We start from the raw sequence: 17,697 nt of genomic DNA, 5'->3' as shown, positions 1-17,697 counted from the left end.
CTCAGCAAGTACTTGTCAAGTGCACAGTGAAGGAGCCCGTGGCTCCCAGAGTGGCACTGCCAGCCCCGCTCCGAGACGCCACAGCCAGGACTGAGCCGCCTCTCCCCTCTCCCTGTCAGACACCACCAGGGCCTGGCTCCCCGCGCCCTGCAGATAGAGGGCCAGGCTCTGAGTGTGGTTTTCAAGGCTCCCCACATCACCCCCACCCAGCCTTCCCTCCGCCACCAGTGCCATCCACTCTCCTTCCCTACCCTGGTGAATGCAGATGCTCTGTTTTCCCCAAAATTCTCTGTCCCCTGCCCTGGGGCACCCCTTGGGGAGACCCCCCCCCCCCCAGAGGCAGCTGCTCCCTCCGTGGAAGGCCCGCCTCTCTGCCCCCTGTCCTGGCCTGATTGGTGAGTGGGGCCCAGGCAAGCCCGGTGGCCAGGGAGTGAATGGGTGAGTGCATGACTGACTGTGCCGAGGCCGAGGCGGGGCCTTAGGGAGTGGAGGGCTCGGTGGGCAGGGACAGCGGGCTGAGTGAAGGCGGGTTACCCTCCCCTGTCACTGCCCTCTTCCCCATCACGGCCCTGCCTGCCCCTGGGGCTCCGGGACCCCCCCCACTGCCCAGCCTGCCTGTCCCGGCATCTCCAGCCTGGAGTCCAGAGATCTCCAGGTTCTAGCCCTTCCCCTGGGGCCCATCATGTGACTTAAGCCCCTTTCTCTCTCGGGGCCTCAGTTTCCCCACCTATGATACAGGTAGGTTGGAGCCCCTCAGACCAAGGTCCTGGACCCCAGTCGGGACATGCTCTCTTTGGCCCATGTGGTTTTTTCTTTTCTTTTCGTTGTTTTTTTTTTTTTTTTCATTTGAGCCAATATTGAAAAGAGGAAGCGTTCACATAAAATCCAGATTTCCGGCTTCTCTTGATAAGGGCCGGCTGGTCCTGCCACAGGCCTCACACCAGCTGCTCCCAGTGGCTGGGTGGTCCCCTCTCTTGGCCGCCCCGCCCGGGGCTGACTGGCTGACCAGAGGCCTCTGCTGCCCTGACGGGCTGCTTGGCGGGAAAGGGTGCAAACCTGCCTGGATAGGAAGCTGACGCTCCCCCACCCCTAATATTGCAGGCAATCTGCCTCATTTTAAAATTCTCTCAGCAGCCCCAGGCCCAGCGGCTTCTCCCAGCGCAGGAACGAAGCCCTGCGCACGTGACCGCTCTGCGGAGGGGAAGGCTTTGATGTTGCCTGTTTCAGAGCGCCCCTCCCCCCTCCTCCATTCTCCCCCCCTCCCTCCCTTCCCTGCTTTCCCTCCTCTCCTCCCCCTGTCCTCCCCTATCCCCTTCATTTTCCCCTCCTACCTCCTCCTCTCTTCTCCCCTCCTCTTCCCCCCCCTTCCTGCTCCCCTTTCTCTCCTCTCCCTCCTCCTCCCCCCTCCCCCTCCCCTTCCATCTCTGCTGTTCTCTCTCCCCTCCTCCTCTGGGTACCTGCTGATTGCCCTGTAATCCCGACATCACCTGGCCTGGTGACAGGCCTGGCCTGGTCACCCCAGGGGGGTTGAACCTGGGGAGGGAGCTGCTGTGGGGGAGAGAAGCAGAGGTTGGTGAGTCGCTGGCTGGAGAGAAAAGGAAGAGGTGTTACTGGTGGCCTTTGGTCGAGTCCACTGTGTCCTGTGCGGATAAACTCTCACCTCGTTCCTGGGTGACGCCGCTGGGGTCTCAAGGCCGAGGCTGCCTAGTTCAGGGCTGCAGCCTTTGTCTCCTGGGGGTAAACTGAGGCCTAGGGCATTGAAGGCCCCCTGGGAGAAGGGAGGGGGAGGGGAGTGGACTGGGAGGGAAGAGATAAGGGATGTAGGAGTGGGCAGTGCAGAGAGCAGAGGGGTGCAGGCGGGAGGCTGTGAGGGAGGAAATGGGGAATGCTGGGGTCACCTGGGGGGGCTGGACCCCTCAGTGCCCCACCCACAGCAGGGACCCTCCCTGCCCTCCTGCTGCTGCCCCCATTTGGGGGGGAGTGAGTGTTTGCATGGACCTCCAGTCTATGGCCCTTGGGCCTTGCCATTGGTCCACTGGCCCCCCTGTCCCTCCCAAGCCTTCTAAAGGCTGAATGCCCATGCCCGCATCCAGATCTGCCTGGGACTTCTCCCAGCCCCCATTCCTCCCCCTCAGCCCCAAGGGCGGCCAGTGGGTGTGGGCAGATTCACACACCAGCAGGGGCCTCCGCTGTGGGGCTGCAGACATGGAGTCCAGGGCGCTGGGCTGGCTGGTGCTGGACTGGCCTGAGGAGGGTGCTCTGTGTGTGTGGGGGGCGGGGGGGGGGGGCTGCTGTCAGCCCCCAGGCTCTGGCCTGTCCCTGCTCTACTTTCTGTGGTTAAATCTGTTCTCCTGGCAGCCATGCCCATGAAAGGCCAGTGGGGAGACGGAAGGAATTAGGGCAAAACTGTAATTGTGCCAGCCGGCCAGTAGGCCCCACTGGGTGCCCAGCCCTCACGGGGCGGTGAGGGTGTCACGCCCTGCTCCATCGCCGCACCCCCAAGGAGCCCAGGCTCAGAGAGGTGCTGAGACGCACAGGCACACAGCAGGGCTGGAGCCAGGCCTCCTCTGCCACCCCCACCCTCACCCGGGTCAGGGCGCCTTTTGGTGCCTGGGCAGGAGGCACAGGGCAGGCTTCAGTGACATCAAAGGGGCTTTAGCAGTTTTTGTCCGCCCTCCCCTCCCGTGTGGAGTCTGCATCGGCCCGGTTTCCTTCCTCTTAGTCAGCGCCACGCCTGTCTCCTGGTGCTTCTCCTCTGCACGGCTGCTCTCACATGCCTCCCCTGCACCTGGCAAAGTCAGCCCTCCTCCCCTCTCTCCAGACCACCTCTGCCACCCATACTGGCCGCCCTCACTCCTTCCCCTGCTCCCCTCCGGGAGCTGAGCCGTGGCTCTGAGCTGAGTGTTTGTCACACACATCACCACCACCAGGGCTTAGGGAACCTGGGAACAGGAGTCCTGGGGCCTCAGGACCCTGGTTTGCACCCTAATGACTGTGTGACCCTGGGTGAGTCACTGTCCCTCTCTGGGCGGTTGGGAAGTGAGGTCAATGGCAATACCTTTTCCCCTCAGGTTTGCTTTGAATTGAGTGAGACTAGAAATAGTGTTTGTTTTTGTCTGTCTGTAAAGCCACCAGCACTTTGTACAGATGTGAGCAGCTGGGTGAGGGTCATCCTTGCACCACTGCCCAGCCCTGAACCTGGCACGTTCTTACACGGCTTGCTCTGCCCTTCCTGTGAGACCTCGAACCAGGAATGCTGGGCCCTGCCTGATGGTTCTGGCTGGTGGTGGTGGTGGAGGGGGGCGGGGGGGGGGGGCAGGGGACAGAGACCTAAGTCTTTCCCTGGACCCAGGGGCAAGAGAGATGCACACAGGCCCTGGCCAGTAGCTCAGTTGGTTGGAGCATCTTCCCGTACACCAGTAAGTGGCGGGTTTGATTCCCGATCAGGGCACACACCTGGGTTTCGGGTTCAATCTCCGGTGGGGGCGCATACAGAAAGCAGCTGGTCAGTTTCTCTCTCCCTCTCTCTGTCTCTTCCTCTCTCCCTCTCTCTCCTTTCCTTTCTAAAAAATAAATAAAATCTTTTAAAAGAGAGAGAGACCCACACAGGAGATGGGTCTGCACGCATTTGAGCTCCTTGGCCCATGCAGGATGTCGGGCGGCTTGTTCCTGTCGACCTTGAGTAGGGGTGGGGAGAGGCTGGCCTGCGTCTCAAGGCCCGGTTGTGGGGTTTCACGGTTGGCCCTGGGAACTGCCCCTCCGGCCCAGCTGCACCACAGAGGTGGCCCAGGAGGCTGTGGGGTGGGGCAGGCAGGCAGAGGCTCTGATGAGGTGGACCTCCACCTCCTGGGGCCATTGCTGTAGCTCGATGGATATGACCCCAACCACAACCCGCCCCCCCCCCCCCCCCCCGCCCCGCCATCTTCAGGCACATGTCCTCTGCCCAGGCCTGTTTCTCTGGTCAGCTCTGCAGTGTGGTCTCTGATTGCCCGGAGCCCCCTGGCTGGGCTGTCCAGGATGGGCACCTAGGCCTGCCTGAGCCAGTGCAGGGGCGAGGGTGGGACAGGTCCTGAAGCCTGAATTACACTTGGGAGTCCTCCCGCTTCCCCGGGCGCGCTGCTGCACGGTGCTCAGCGCCACATCTGCACAGGGAGGGCAGCAATCGCACGCCCTCGGGAGGAGTCGGCGCAGTAGCACACAGCACCTGGCACGGACCGAGTGCTTGCTAAATGTCAGCTGTGGTTGTTGCTGTTTTTATTATTATTTGACTTGAAAATTCCCCCTGCTCTGTGTGCTGCTTCTACTCCAGTGAAAGGCTGAGCAGAATAAACGGGGATGAGGCCTCCTGGGCCCCTCCCAGCAAGGTTACGTACGTCCCTGGGCCTTGCTTGGGGCTGGATCCCTTGTAGCTTTGGCAGTGAGAAGCTTGGCCCTGCCCCGGTGGCCTGGCCAGGCCTCCATTCAGGGGTGGGGGTCTTGGACCCGCCTGGCCTGCCTCCCAGCTGACAGCTCAGGCACTGTGAGCTGGCTGCCAGCCAAGCTGCCTCCTCTCTCTGCTGGCTGGCATCCCGGGCCCATTGCCAGGGGGCCGGCTGGTGGGCAGCAGCTCGAATGCCGCAGGGCTGTGATCCCAGCCAGGAGGCTCAAGGCAGGGCCGGGTGTTGGGGCTTCCAGCCGCCCCCCCCCCCACGCCCCGCCCAGTGGCCCCCAGGAGCCAGGCACAGCTGTGCTGGCTCTCAGCACCGCCCCCAAGTTGGCACCTGTGCAGAGCCAGGGAGAGCAGATTCGCAGAGGCTGCAGCGAGACGCACAGCCGGGCAGTGGGTCCCCGGGACAGTGCTGAGCCTCCCGCAGCCTCTACTTCCCCATCTAGAAAATGGAGCCAGTTCTGCCGCCGTGGCCTGTCTTCCAGGTCAGACATCTCGCCAGCGCTCACTGAGCCCCACGTGTCCAGGGCTGTGTCGGGGGCAAAGGATGCAGCGTCCAGTTAGCGGTGGCCTGGCAGGGGGATAGGTTGATGATGGTGGTGGTGGTGTTGCTAGGCAACACCAAGCACCTGCCAGGCACTGTTCTGAGTGCCCTACAAATAGGGGGCTTACCCATTTTCCAGACCAGGAAACAGATTCAGAGAAGTTCATACAGCTAGTAGGCGGCGGAGGCAGGATTTGAACCCCAGCAAACTGGCTTCGGAGTCCAGACCTCAGTGGTGTCGAGGGTCTGAGTGTAGACGGCGGCCTGTAACTCGTGGGGAGCTGGTCACTCCGCCTGGAGCCCAGGAGGCTGACTAAGGAGGGGAGAGATGTGTGGGTGGATGTGCGGGTAGGGCTGCGGGAGCTGCTCAGGGCCTTTGACAGAGAAGACTGCGGCTGGGAACTCGAGGAAGGCTTCTCTGAGGAGGTGTTCCTGGGGCTGGGACCTGAATGACACGAGCCAGTTCTGTAAACACATAGGGAAGAGCGTTCCAGGGAGAGGGAACAGCCAGGGCAAAGGTCCTGAGGCAGGAGCCGGCTTGGCAGGTTGGAAGGAGCAGAAGGAAGGCACCTGGTTCAGCGGGTGTAGAGTGGGTGAGGCCAAGGCGGGCGGGAGGCGTTGGGGTTCCTCTGGGGCAGAAGCAGCCAGGCGTGTCGCTTCAGTGTTACTGTCTCCCGGAGTCGGTGAGGGAGCGTGTGGGCCAGGGTGAGGAGTCCAGCTGGGGGGCTGGGCCTTCCTGCAGTGCCGTCCCCTCCCCCGTCCTCTCCCTCGGTGCAGGGGGGCTCGGTAGGGGTGTCTGAGTCCCCTTGGCAGCCTCCGGTGGCCAGTACAGCTCGCTGCTTGGAAACCACCGCACACCATCAGACCCTTTCCCGAGTCCATCCCGTGCCCTCAGACCCTCCATTCAGCCACATCCCTGGTTCGTTTCCTGCTGCAGGCAGCCAGGCACCTGCCTGACACCAAGTGTCGCTGGGCAGTCAGGTGTGGCTGTGTGACCACGGCGTGCCCCTGCCCCCCTCTGAGCCGCATCGTCCTCACCTGTATGGCGGGGACATCGGCTTCCACCTTGAGGCTTAAATGAGATGATCTCCCTCAAGTCCCTGCTGGGAACCTAGCCTGGCCTCCATCAGTGGCCGCTGTTGCCAATAGGAATCCTAAATCCTGTGATCGCCAGGACCAGCACCCTGGACAGCAGCGGCCTGGCCCTGCCCTCTCCCTGAGCTGGAAGGGACGCTGGCTTCCCTGCCTCAGCCCTGCTGACCTCCATCAACCTTCCCTGGCCTCCCTCCTGCTCCCGGAGTCTTAAGTCTTCAGCACAGCCTGGTAATTAAAACCCTTCAAGGGGGACTTTATTGAGTTAGCATTAGTTATTTTGTCAGGCCGGGAGAGTGAGAGAATTATCTGTCCTCCGGGAGAGGGGGCTGGGTGGGGGCGTGGGCTGAGATTGGCAGGTGCCTGCCGGAGCGTGCACAGCGTTTGTGCCGCCTTGATGCACCGCACTGCAGGCACTGCGAGCCCCTCGCGGGCGGGCGGGATGCTGGCAGGCGGTGGCTCCCCACCGTTCCCACTCCCTGGCCCCTTCTTGCTCCTGTCCTAGGCTTTCTTGTTTTGCTTTTTAATATATATTTTTATTGATTTCAGAGAAGAAAGGAGAGGGAGAGAGAGGTAGACACATCAATGATGAGAGAGAATCATTGATCGCCTGCTTCCTGCAGGCCCCCGCTAGGGATCGAGTCCACCACCCGGGCATGTGCCCTTGACCGGAATCGAAGCCGGGATCCTTCAGTCCCCAGGCTGACCCTCTATCCACTGAGCCACAGCAGCTATGGGTGTCCTAGGTTTTCAAAGCAAGACCTTGCCAGGGCCCAAGATGACTGCAGGCTCAGGGAGGCAGGGGGCAGGGGGCACTTTTTTTCCTGACCTGGGGCTTGAAGTTTGGAGCCACGCTACCCTGGGGTTGGGGCTGGGGCTGGCCAGTGGGCTGGTTCAAGCTGCTGAGGCCTCCCCCCTGCCCACCCCTTTCCATATCCTGAAAGAACCCACTTACAGAGGCAGGCAAGGCACACCGGGCACCTGGAGCCCCGTGACCTTGGGCAAGCCCTGTCACCTGCCAGCCCTCAGACTCACCTGCAGTGAGCAGTCCCTCCCTCTCCACTGTCCTGAGCGGTAAGGGAGGTAGCTGTGAATTCCCTCGTCCAGGCAAGGACCTGTGTCTATTTCCCTGGGTCTCTTTAAGGCCCAGCCCTAGAGAGGGACCCAACTCTTACCCCTCCTGTTTGTCACGCACTCGGAGGTAGCTCATCGCACGAATCCTCACCATCACCTGGGAGATAGGGGCGGCCAGTCCATGTTTGGGATGAGCAGACTGAGCAGGGAGCAGGGGGGCGGTTTGCTCAGATTCTCAGCCAGGAGCAGGAGGCTGGCCCAGCCCTGGTCTTGCCCCTGCTGGAGGGGCCGGAAGCCAGCCCTTCAAGCGGAATCTCTCGCGGGGAGGGAAGGGCCGGGAGACCTGTGGTTCACCCAGGCTTCTGCCCTGCCCCTGCCTTCTCCAGCGCCAGGTCTGTGAAAGGCCCAAGGGCATTCAGTAGAAGTCCCCTGGGGTTGGGCCTGCACTGAGACCGTCCACAGGCCTAGGCATCCTGGAGGCAGAAGACAGAGGTGCAAAGGAGGGGAGGGGAGGGGCTGACCTGGAATGGGACCAGCCGGGGGCTGAGGGTCAAACCTGGGCCCCATCTCCCTCAAAAAAGCTCTGTGTCTCATGTGCGGCACTTTGCAGCTCACACAGGCCTCCTTGTCCTATAGGCTGCTGCCAAGCACCCCCTCCTCCAGGAAGCCTTCTGGCGTTCTCCCAGGCTGACTTGCTGCCCACTCTCCTGAGTTCCCGTGGCCCACCTTGGTTAGTTGACACGCTGGGATGTTATCTCCTGAGTGCAGGGCTGGGCCCCGGCTTATCCCCCAGGCTCTCGGGGTATCTGCTGGGTCTTAGGTCTGCCTGAGGTTTCTCACTTAAGTGAGTCCAAGGCATGGAACTGTATCCTGGCCCCTGTGTGTGTGTTCCCCTGTGTACATGTTCCCCTGCATGCGTGTTCTTCTTTGTGCATGTTCCCGTGTGTGTGTTCTTCTGTGTGTGTGTTCCCGTGTGCGTGTTACCCTGTGTGTGTTCCCCTGCGTGTGTGTTCTTCTGTGTGCGTGTTCCTGTGTGTGTTCTTCTGTGTGTGTGTTCCCGTGTGCATGTTACCCTGTGTGTGTCCCCCTGTGTGTGTGTTCCCCTGTTCGTGTTCCCCTGTGTGCGTGTTCCCATGTACGTGTTACCCTGTGCATGTTCCCCTGCGTGCGTGTTCCCCTGTGTGTGTGTTCCCTTGTGCATGCTCCCCTGTGTGCATGTTCCCGTGTGCGTGTTCCCGTGTGTGTGTTCCTCTGTGTGTTCCTGTGTGCGTGTTCCCCTGTGTGCGTGTTCCCCTGTGTGTGTGTTCCCCTGTTCGTGTTCCCCTGTGTGCGTGTTCCCCTGTGTGCATGTTCCCGTGTGAGTGTTCCCCTGTGTGCGTGTTCTAATAGGGAGTAAGTGGCACAGCCTATCGCGGGCAGGACACTGAACACCCAGGTGCAGATCTGGGAGCTATAAAAGCTGCCTCTTGCTTCCTATGGGACCTGGGTGAGTTTTCTCCTTGGGTCCCGCCCGGTGAGATTGTGGGCTGAGAGCCCAGCATGTAGGAGACCCACGAGTTTGTTTCTGACTGTGCTTTGTGTCCAGGCCTCAGTTTCCTGATCTGAGGAATAGGTTTCCTTGGCTTTCTAATGCCTGTAAGACTTACGTGAGGGGAGTGGGGGGTGAGAGCCACCTGGCACCTGCCAGGTCAGACATCTCAGGTCAATGGGGACAGGGTAGGCAACTGGACAGGTGCTGGCTGCTGGCGGGGAGGCCAGGGGTTTGAACTACGTCACTCACCTCTGTAGTTTAAACCTTGATTCTTTTCACCCGTCTGTGCCAGAAAAGAATTGGGGTGAGCCCCAAGCCCTCATGCAGCCCCCTTTGGCTCACTTTGTTAAGCTAGACCAGTGATGGCGAACCTATGACACGTGTGTCAGAGGTGCCACGCGAACTCATTTTTTTGGTTGATTTTTCTTTGTTAAATGGCATTTAAATATATACAATAAATATCAAAAATATAAGTCTTTGTTTTACTATGGTTGCAAAGATCAAAAAATTTCTATATGTGACACGGCACCAGAGTTAAGTTAGGGTTTTTCAAAATGCTGACACGCCGAGCTCAAAAGGTTCGCCATCACTGAGCTAGACAGACCCACCTTTCTGGTGTTCTCACCAGCTTTGCCTCTCAGCCAAACCAGGAGTCAGGAAACCTGAGTTCAGGAGACCCCTTCCTCTCTGTCCACCAGCCCCAGCCCTACCCTTGCCTGGCCTGGGCCGCCGGACCAGGGCCTAGCTCAGCCCACCTGGATCTGCACCAGGTCTGGGCCCGTCACACCCGGTGAACCATCCCACTGTGCGCCACACCCTTCCTGTGCTCATGTGATTCCCCTCCCGGAGGCTGCCTGCACTGCACCGCTCACAAAACTACTCGCGGCCCCATCTCTCCACTCTGGTCCAGACTCCAGTGTAGGACCCTCGCTCCTCAGCGACTGCCTCCTCCGGGAAGCCCTCCCTAACCTCCAAGGCCATGGGGTAGGTCCCCTTCCTTGGGGCTCAGGCTGGACTGTCAGGGGTCTACTTATTTTTCTTCCCACTGGACTGAGTTCCTTGAGCAATCCTATGCGTTTCTGGCACCCTGGGCCTGGCACACAGTAGGTGCTCAATAACTGCTTTTGCTGGTTGGACAGGTTCTGGTGCCGGAAGGACATTACGGTCATTTCAGAGAAGAGGAGATGGAGTCCCAGGGAAGAGAGGGACCGGGGTTCAAATTCTGCCTGGGACCGATCTGGCTGGGCCCTTTACCTCGCCTTTCTGTGCCTCAGTTTCCTTATCTGTAAACTGGTGTGTTACAGTTGCCTCCTGTGGTTGTACTGAGTCTGAACCAGGACAAGAGGGGCACTTTGCAAAGCCCCTGGAGATGTGACTCTTCCCAGCGCCATTCTAGGAAACTCAGGGTCAAGGCGGGCAGGAGGCTGGTGTCTACTTTGAATTGCAGGCAGGCTGGCGTCTCGTCCCCAGGCCCAGCAGCCGGCACTTCAGCCGGAGCCTGTGGGCGTGGACAGGGCACCGTCTGCTCAGGGCCCTCCCGAAGCTAGAAGCCACCCCCTGGCCTGCCCTGGGCCCCCCTTATGAGTGGCCACACAACGGGAGAGGGTCCCGTAACGATGCTGAGCAAGGGTTCAGGATTCCCACCAGCCGAGGCCTGCCCTCCCCTGCCCACAGCAGAGCCCACCTCCCTCCACCTCCGCTGCCCACGTTTTTATATTTTGAGCAGATGAAAGACTTTCGTTCCTTTTTGTGTTTTCTTTTTTTTTAGGGGGTGGGGGGAGCAGGGCTGGGATGAGCTGGTCCCTGGCTGCCTGATTCCTCAGAGCTATGTGGCTTCGAAGGGCCCCTGAGCCTCTGCAAGTTGGGGCAGGACTGGGAGGAGGGAGGGCGAGTGGGGTGACCCTCACCATAGGCAGGAGCCACCTCCCAGGAGGGCTGGTGTTAAAACATCAGCTAGGCCTTGGGGCTGCTGCTCCCCACCCCCAGGGGCTCTGCCCGCTGCTGGCCCCTGGCCCCGGTCCCCACGCTGCAGCCTGGCGGTGCAGGGGGCGCATGCGTGCGGCGGGAGTGCGCGGCTGTGGAGAATTAATATTCCTGGAACATCGCCCCGGCCGCCTGCACACGCCGAGGAGAATATTACGGCGATTAGCGGTGGGAGTTCGGCCTGCGCGCAGTATCTGGATGGAGAATTCGCTGTGATTAATCTGGCGCTAAGTAGCAGCCTCCGGGGTCCGCGGCTCTGGCATGTTTGGAATGGGAAAGAGCTCGGGAGCGCAGCGAGTCTTCGGGGGCTCTTTGGGGGCCTGCCAGGGCGGCAGCTGTGCCTGGGGCGGGCTGCAGGCCCCCGATGGCCCCGGGCGGGGAGATCACCCTGTTTGTGGCCATTGGCGGGCTGCCCACGGATAAAAGTGTGTTTGGTTCAGAATCTCAGCCCACTGACACTCCCCCCGCCCCCAACACCAGGCCTTTCTCTCCCTTCAGCCTCCTACATTCAGTGTCATAGACCCATGTTCAAATTGGGGCTTTAATGCACTTCCTGCCACCTTTCTGAGCCTCAGTTTCCTCATCTGTACAATGGGACGCATGGTTCCTGTGCTGTCCCCTCAGGGAAGAATAACTACCTTTATTCCCACTTTATGGGGAAGGTAACTGAGGCTGGGAGCATTTGCACGGCCAGGGAGTGGCACCGTGCTATGCAGATGTTGGGGGTTATTATTAATAATTCTACCAATAACCTGCTTTCAGCAGCCATCCCATTCCTCCCACTTGGGCTCTTTGGGGCACAGCAGGTCATGTCGGAACCTCCCAGAGCGTGTTGAGGGGAAGCGGCGCAGGGAGAGCGCGGCTTATCTTACAGCTGAGTCTATAGCCCCGTCTGTCGAATGGGTATAAAAGTCCCCCTCGCTGAAGTGGATCTCGGTTGTCAGATCTGTTGTCTGGGCTGTTCGCAAACTAACTTAGGGTCCTGGCGGAGGTGACACGAAGACAGTGGTGATGTGGGTCAGGGGACATCTGCCTGGCCCTGCTTCCTGTCCTCGGCCCCAGTCTTCCAGCCTCGTCCGAGGGACACACCCAGTACCAGGGCAGGGAGGGAGCTTGCCGCTCTCACTCGCGATGTCTTCCTCTAAGGAAGAGGAGGACATGGAGGGTCAGAGAAGGAGCGGACCCGCCCCGGCCTGCACGGAAGTGGCCATGTTGAGGGGCATCACAGTCTTTGCGACCAGACAGTGTTGACCTTGGACAAGTCTTCCTTTCTCTGAGCCTCCGTTTCCTCATCTGGGGAATGGAACAGTCATGCCAGCATTTTGGGTAGAACAGCATCGTGGGCCTGGCACAGAGCAGGCGCTCTGCTGTTCGCAGGAGAAGGCGGAGGTCTGTGGGAGCCACCAGGGCGGGCTGAACGGATGCCCGGGGGCCAGACTTGTTGAAAGCTCTGGTGGCAGGAGTCCACCGTTGCACTTTTTCACTCCGTTGCTTCAAGCCGCATGTACTGAACATGCCCAAATCTGATTTGCAGGATTGTTTATTATTATTCTTGCCAGTGAGGCCTCAGACCTCCGTGGACTCACCATTCTGCCCAGAAATTGATACTGGATCAATCGTCCTCACTCTCCCTTTCCGAAGCCGGTGACATAATGGCCCTTGAAAGAGGGTTGGTTTGTGGCTTCCCGGCAGTAGCGTGGTCTGTGGTCTCGGGCAGCTAAATTTGAAACTGGGCTTTTCAGGAGGCGGGTTTTAGTGAGCTCTGCAAGGGCTGGGCACAGTGCAAGGAGGTGGGGATCACGCAGAGGCGGTTGGGGCTCCGCGGGGTTGGCTGTGCATTCACGGCTGACCCCTCGAGGCTTGAAGTGATGAGAGCTGAAATGCGTACCGTTCAATGAATGCGTGCATGCTTGGTTGGGGTGTGGGGTGCATGCATGCATGATGGGAGCGAGGGGTATCTGCTACGATGAGAAGCAGGAGAGTGTGTTGGTTAAAAGCCGAGGCTCTGGGGCTAGACAGCCTGAGGTTGAAACCTGGCTCTGCTCTTCATTGTGTGACTCAGTTTAGTTCTCTGGGCCTCAGTTTGCTCATCTGTAAAATGGGAGTAACAGCAGCCCCTCACCATCCTCCTAAGAAGCTAAGATGGGGTGCACACAGTAAATACTACCTACGTACCATTAACTGATATTATTGCAGTTCTGAGAAGAATTCTGGCCCAGGGGTTCCAGGGCCACTGACCTACCAGGTGATCTTGGGCAAGTCCCTTCCTCTCTCTGGGCCTCAGTTTCCACGTCTGTAGAATGGCCGGGCCAGATGATTCCAGCATCCCTCCCAGATCGGTTGTTCTGGTCTCTGTGTTGTTGGCCTTCAGCATGCCTAGCATGGAGGCTTCATGGAGCCCTCCGGACAGCCATCACGCTACCCAAAACAAGCTCATCTCCACCCCAGTGTGTCTGAGTCACTGGCTCAGAAATACGCTATGCCTCTGGGGGGCTGCGTGTCCCCACTCTTCTGCCTCTGCATTTGCTCCAGCCTCCCTTCCCCCGGCCTTTCTGACCCAGCTTCCTCCCCCAGGAAGCCTCTCCTGCTGTCTCCCCAGCCCCCGGTCTTTCCTTCTAAGCCTCTTTTCTGCATCGCTTGCCCTGGCTGGCGAGCCCACATCACCCATGTCAAGATGTTTGTGACAAGTTACTGAATAATTGTGCATGTATGTCCCTGGTTCAAGGAAACTGAAGGGAACCCACATTCATTGTGTATCTGCTTAGCGCCTGGCCCTGTGCTGGGCACTTGCATATTCTGTTTGCTGTTACCCACTCACAAACTCAGCGAGGCCAGGAGAGTGGCCTTGCTTCCAGGGTGAGGAACCGAGCCCAGTGAGTTATGTGGAGCCCAGTCTGTGCCTCCGAAGCCCTTCCTCCCCAGCCCGCCGCACCCCTCAGCCTCCCTCCGTGGCACCTGCCAGGCCCGTTTAGATGAAGGAATAGCGATGCTGCTGACACGGCCCCAGCTCCTGCTAGGAGTCTGCACTGCCCCCGTCACTTCACATCCCTTCTCTCCTGTAATCTGACAATAACCTTATAAGGCAGGCGCCATTCTTATCCCCATTTTACAGGCGGAGCATTTGTGGCTCAGAGAAGTTAAGTAACTTGCTCAAGATCACACAGGAAGGAAGTGGTGGAACTAAGACTTAAAACCAGACAGCTTGATACAGGCACCTGCAGAAGTGAATTACAATTCCCCAGCCACTAACAACCAACCTTACCTAGGTTTGTCTGTACATATTTCTCTCTTTTTAAAAATCATTTATTTGTTGATTTTAGAGAGAGGGAGAGGGAAAGAGAGATCAGTTCATTCCATTTATGCATTCACTGTTGATTCTTGTATGTGCCCTGCCCAGTTATCCAGCCTGCAACCTTGGCAGAGGGGGACGATGCTCTAACCAACTGAGTGAGCTGGCTAGGGCCTCAGTGTGTGTTTGTAGAGGGCCCACGGTGTGCGGGCACTGTGCCAGGGGTCAGGAGATAAGACAGACCCATGTCCTTGGCTGGTCCGGCAGCCCAGCCAGGAGGAAGGCAGATGAAAGGGTGGTCAGTTCCGCTGGGTCTGGTGAAACCCTCTGAACAGCACAGCTGCTGTTGCCCCCCTTTCACAGCGGAGGAAACAGACTTACCATAGAGGACCCAGGGGGCTGGCCAAGGTCACACAGTGAGCAAGGTGGGGAGCTGGGGCCTGAACCTGGCACTCTGCTCGGAGCCCCCATCCCTTTCCAGCAGTTCCCGCCGTCTCCCCAGGACACTGAGTAGGAGCTGCAATGGGGGAGACATGCAAAGTGGCAGCTAAAGCGGACTTGAGGGTCAGAGGAAATGGTGTCTCAGTTGAGACCCTCATGTAACCAAGCACCGGGGAGGGGGAGGGGGAGGGGGAGGGAGAGGGGGAGCGGGTGTTCCAGACGAAGGGAACAGCACGTGCAAAGGCCCCAGGTGAGAGAAGCATGGTTTGATAGGGGACCGAGTGAAGGTGTTGGTTCGGGCTTCCTGGCTGGTGTTTGCAGGTGTGCACACATCTTTTGTGAGTGCAGTCACTTTACTACAAGGGCTTAGTGAGTGTCTGGTGTGGGTTCTGCACCATGTCTAGTCTTGGGGGGGGCGGGCAGGGAGAGGAGGACTGGTGCAAAGCATGGCGGGAGTCCTGAACGAAGATGAGTGGGAACAGAGCTCTGGGCTGCAGGGAAAGCCTGGGAGAAATGGAAGTACTTTCCAGACAATGAAACAGCCGAGTCCTGGACTGTAACCCTGGCGTCCTGGGCCTGGGAAGGATGAGATGGGAGAACTAGAGTCTGGTGCTTAGTAGGTCTTCACCAAATGTCAGGCCCAGAAGCTCAGGTGAAGGGTGTACTGAGTCTGGGGCAGCCAGTGGCCAGCAGCCCGGATGTCCCATGTGCCAGGGGAGACGGTGGTGCCAGGCGTTGGCACGGGGGCCTGGAGAAGCCCTGGGCTGGGCCTGGGTCTCCGAATGAAGGGAGCACAGCAGCGTGGGCTCTGTGGCCTCGCATCTGAGGCAGAGTCTGGAGCACACGTGGTTTTCTCGGAGGAGGTGGGCATCGGATGGAGACCCTGCCAGGCTGGGGTTGACCTGAGCAGCTGAGAGCAGGAGGCTCAGGCTGAGGGCAGGGCCCAGGCACAGGACACCTAAGTCCCTGTTTTGTCTCATGACATCTTAGGCCTCAGTTTCCCCACCTTGACACGGGGCTTTGGTACCTACCTCTCGGGCATTGCCAGAGAGTGGGAGGAGGAGTGGGGGTGCCTAGTGCTCAGCCCATCAGACCCAGCACTGCTGGCCGCACCCTGAGGGGCAGGCCTCCTGCTGCTGTCACCCCTTCCCCCAGGTGGGACTGGGGGTGATGGGGACCGGCCACCTTGCCTGCCCCACTGAAGCCCCCCCTTTTCAGGGGGTGGCCTGACCAGAGTTACCAGACCCAAGTCCGCATGGCAGCCTCTGAGGCTTCAGAAAGCCCCGAGGCCGCCTGGCTGCCCTGCAGGCTCTGAGCCCCTTTGCTGGCCCCGGACAGCCCTTTCCCCTCGTGCCCTTGCCTCAGACCCCAGCTCAGTTCCCTGCTGAGCAGCTCAGAAAAGTCCTTCCCTCTCTGAGCCTCGCCAGGTCTTCCTGAGCGCCACCGAGGTGGGGAGTCCCAGGCACAGAGTAGGTGCTCCATAGCCGTCCTGCTGGCCTCTACCCCATGGGCTCTAAGAGCAGCAGTGACTGTAGTTCTTTTTTTCTTTTTTTAAAATATATTTTTATTAATTTCAGAGAGGAAGGGAGAGGGAGGGATAGAAACATCAATGATGATAGAGAATCATTGATGGGCTGCCTCCTGCACGCCCCCTACTGGGGATCGAGCCCACAACCCAGGCATATGCCCTTGACCGGAATCGATCCCGGGACCCTTGAGTCCACAGGCCGACGCTCTATCCACTGGGCCAAACCAGCCAGGGCAGACTGTAGTTCTTCCCTGTGGTGGGTAGTCACCCCTTTTAAGCCATTCACTCTGGGGCCAATTATAAATAGACACATATCGCCCCTATCTATAGAGATAAAACATTTTCCCTGAGATGAGGCGCCCGCCCCTCCCCCCACGCTAGCACGAGATCTCTGGGGGGATTGGTGCTCTCCTCCCTCCTCCATCCATCCCTCCTCCCTGCTGCTCCTCCATCTCCACCCTGCAGAGGTGAGATCCAGCAGGGGCCGTGATGTCAGAGGCTCAGCTGATGTCACCGCCACAGCCGTGACTTCACTTGCCGCTTGGGCAGGAGGAGCCGTGAGGAGGCTGCGAGCTGGGAAACTACCCCCCTTTCCTTTTCCTCCTCCGCTTCCCTTTCCCTCCTCCCCGTCCTCGCTCTGGAGTTGTTTTCCTCCCCCTGGTGGGCCGCGGTCTGCGGTGGTCTGTCCAGGGGTCTGGGGCAAGTGCCAGGAAGGATGCTGCTGCAAAGGTAACCAGCGTGGCGTGCGCGGCGCCTCTCCCTCCGGTCGTGAAAGTTTGCTCTGGTGTGCGAGGCGTGCCCACTGGGCACCCCGCCATGCCAGGCTGCCCTGCCCAGGCTGAGGCTGGGGGCGGGCAGGGGCGGCCGGGCCAGGGCAGGGCGGGCGGGGGCCTCCCGGGGCGGGCGGGCGGCCTTCATTGCCTTGTCCCCATCAAAGGCCGCAGCTGCTCAAGTGGCGGCTGCAGCTTTGAAACTGCCATAAAGAGCGCGGGAGGGAGGGAGGCGAGGGGGATGTTCAGAGTAGCGCCCAGGAGAACGGGCGGGCGGAGAGGAGGGGCTGCGCTGGGAGCCCAGCCGCCAGGCAGCAGCAGGGGCGTGAAGGGCAAGGCCCCTGCTCAGAGTCCCAGGGGCCAGAGTTACCATCACCGCCCCTCGTCCCCTCCGGTCCAGCCAGCATCTGTGGCCGGGATCCCGGCCGCGAGGGTGCAGAGGCAGCCGCGGGGGCGGGGGCTGGCTTCTCCCTCTCGCTCCCCCCCATCGTTTCCAGGCATATTTATTCTCCCACCTCCAGCAGGCCATTTGTCAGCGGGGACTTGGGACAAAGGAGGGGGCGGTGGGTGGTCTGCTGCAAGTTGGGCGATGGGCACGGAGCGGGCGGCCAGCGAGAAACGCCAGCAATTAAGAGGCAGATCCAGGGCTTTGCTCACTCAGGCTGTCGAGGGAGCCGTCATTTTGTGTGAGCGTGTGTGTGTCTGAGGTGGGAGGAGGAAGAGAGGGGAGAATGACAGGAGAAGGATTATGACATTGTGTTGTCTCTGTTTGTGGTAAATGCAAATCTGGCACCGGCAGCTTCCCCGGGAAAAGCAGCAGCAAGTAACCCAGACCAAGGCCTTGGCCCAGACCCGCCGAGGGAGCCCGTGTGGGGCGGTGTGGGTTTTTTCCTCCCTCTTTTCTGTCTGGCGTGTGCTGCTTCCATTTATTTTTACAGTGAAGTGCTGAAGACAGACAGGGCGGCATGGCGGGGAGGAGCCGGCCTCCCTCCTCTCTGCACCCAGCGCCTCCTCAGGCT

General features: G+C 59.8%; 1 protein-coding gene across 4 annotated transcripts in view; it reads left to right on the top strand.

Annotated features, from left to right (window-relative positions):
- TCF20 (transcription factor 20) overlaps positions 1 to 17,697 on the top strand; it is a 161,625-nt gene that overhangs the window by 52,196 nt on the left and 91,732 nt on the right. The window contains exon 1 of one of the 4 annotated variants that reach the window (XM_070411239.1): positions 9,550 to 9,651. The exons of the other annotated variants lie outside the window; for them this stretch is intronic. The gene's annotated coding sequence lies outside the window, so the exon portion shown is untranslated. Of the gene's footprint in view, positions 1 to 9,549; positions 9,652 to 17,697 lie in introns of those variants that run through there. 4 annotated transcript variants of the gene reach the window in all.

Source organism: Myotis yumanensis, unplaced genomic scaffold, assembly GCF_028538775.1.
Source record: "Myotis yumanensis isolate MYYU_CA2020_CCGP unplaced genomic scaffold, mMyoYum1.0.hap1 SCAF_3, whole genome shotgun sequence".
Taxonomy (NCBI): Eukaryota; Metazoa; Chordata; class Mammalia; order Chiroptera; family Vespertilionidae; genus Myotis; species Myotis yumanensis.
The sequence above is the reverse complement of the archived record's forward strand: the minus strand, read 5'-3'. Positions and strand labels throughout refer to the sequence as shown.